Genomic DNA, 1519 nt, shown 5'->3' on the forward strand with positions numbered 1-1519 from the left:
TGTGTGTGTGTGTGTGGCCAGCTCAGCCCAGCAGGGGGCGGGACTGGCTGGCATGTGGTGCTGGAGGATTGAACCGCGGTCCCTGTGCTTTGTCAAGCTTGTTTTTTTTTTTTTTTCCAAGCTTGTTTTAAGTAGGTTCTTTAGACCACTGAGCCATCTCTCCAGCACCTCCCCCTCCCCCAATCTTAAGTAAACCAAATCTAGCCAAAGCGGAGATTAAAGATCAAAACAAAACCTCTAAAATTGTTGGTTTCCAGGTTAGGCGGTTCGTCGGACAATCGCAGCCCTGCTATCTTAGGGGCACTGCCAGAACCCTAGTAGGCGTCAAGAGCTCTAACGTCCTCCATCTTGGAAGTTTTATTTAAATCCCCTAGCTCCCGCCGAGCCTCCCGCTTCAGACCGCGGAGCATCCCGCCCGACCGGAAGACTGTGTGGCGTTCATCCCCTAGGCAACGACTGTGTCGCGGGGAGTGACGGGAATTGTAGTTTACTGGGGCCCAGAGTGCCCATGCACAAGCGCAGAGGGGCTAACAGGAACTACATTTCCCTGGATCCCTGGAGGAGCCGCGGGGGCTGGGGTGGGGTCTTTCGGGGGCGGAGCCTGTCTGGGGGCTGGGCTCCGTTCGCCAAGCTGATTCTGGCGGCTTATTCGTAAAAGCTGGGTGACGCTGCCGCTGGTTGTGGTGGAAACTTGGGCTGAGGCCTCACGGAGCGGTAATTTCTGGGCGAGAGTTGCCAAAGACCAAGAGGTTAGGGGTGTGGCTGGGACTCTGCTCGGCGGGTGCGGGGTGCGGGGTGCGGGGTGCGGGGTGCGGGGTGCGGGTTGTGGGTTGTGGGCAAAGGGCGGCCTTGTGAGTACCCGAAGCGCGGGAAGCGGCTTCTCAATTCTGAGGCGCCCAGGCCTCTGTGCGCCGTGCCTGAGGCGTAGTCTGGAGAGCGGTTTCGTTCCCGCGGTTGCGCCGGCTTGCTCAGCCTCTTCAGGGCTCCTCTGCTGAGGCGACCAGTGAGCCGTGGCTTTTCGTCTGTTCGAGTCCGACAGGTCTCGCAGGCCAGAGACTTGCTCACCTAGTCCGAATAGAGCAGTGTGCCATCTGTCCACTTTCCTCCTTCACCACAGCAGGACATTCCTTGTCCCTTGCTTCAAAGAACGTTCAAACAGCACTCCGGGATGGTTTCTTTTTCATCCTCGACCTCCCTTCCCCCTTGCATTTCCTGTTCCCTTCTTCCCCCCTTACCTCCCTCCTCTCTTTTTGAGACAAGATTTAACTAGGCAGTTCAAGCTGGCCTCCAACTCATCAATCCTCCTGCCTCGGCCTTTCCAGTGCCGGGATTAATGGTGTGCACCACACCGCCTGGCGTGGATTGGGTATTTTAAAAACAAAACAAAAGATTGAAAAATCAAGCTTGCGTATTGTCTTTAAGTGAAGAGATTTGTTTAAGTGGGGGAAAAAGGTTAAGTATATCTCAACAAAGACAAGAACCTTCTACATGAGGTACTTATTGAGGAAGGAGGGTGGTG

The 1519-nt window shown here is 55.4% G+C and overlaps 1 protein-coding gene across 1 annotated transcript in view; it reads left to right on the forward strand.

Annotated features, from left to right (window-relative positions):
- The first annotated feature begins 620 nt into the window (after positions 1-620).
- Positions 621-1519, forward strand: part of Cenpj (centromere protein J) — a 65879-nt gene continuing 64980 nt past the window's right edge. Inside the window, exon 1 of the mRNA XM_023699169.1 lies at positions 621-749. The gene's annotated coding sequence lies outside the window, so the exon portion shown is untranslated. The remainder of the gene's footprint in view (positions 750-1519) is intronic.

Source organism: Octodon degus, unplaced genomic scaffold (assembly GCF_000260255.1).
Source record: "Octodon degus isolate 3935 unplaced genomic scaffold, OctDeg1.0 scaffold00111, whole genome shotgun sequence".
Taxonomy (NCBI): Eukaryota; Metazoa; Chordata; class Mammalia; order Rodentia; family Octodontidae; genus Octodon; species Octodon degus.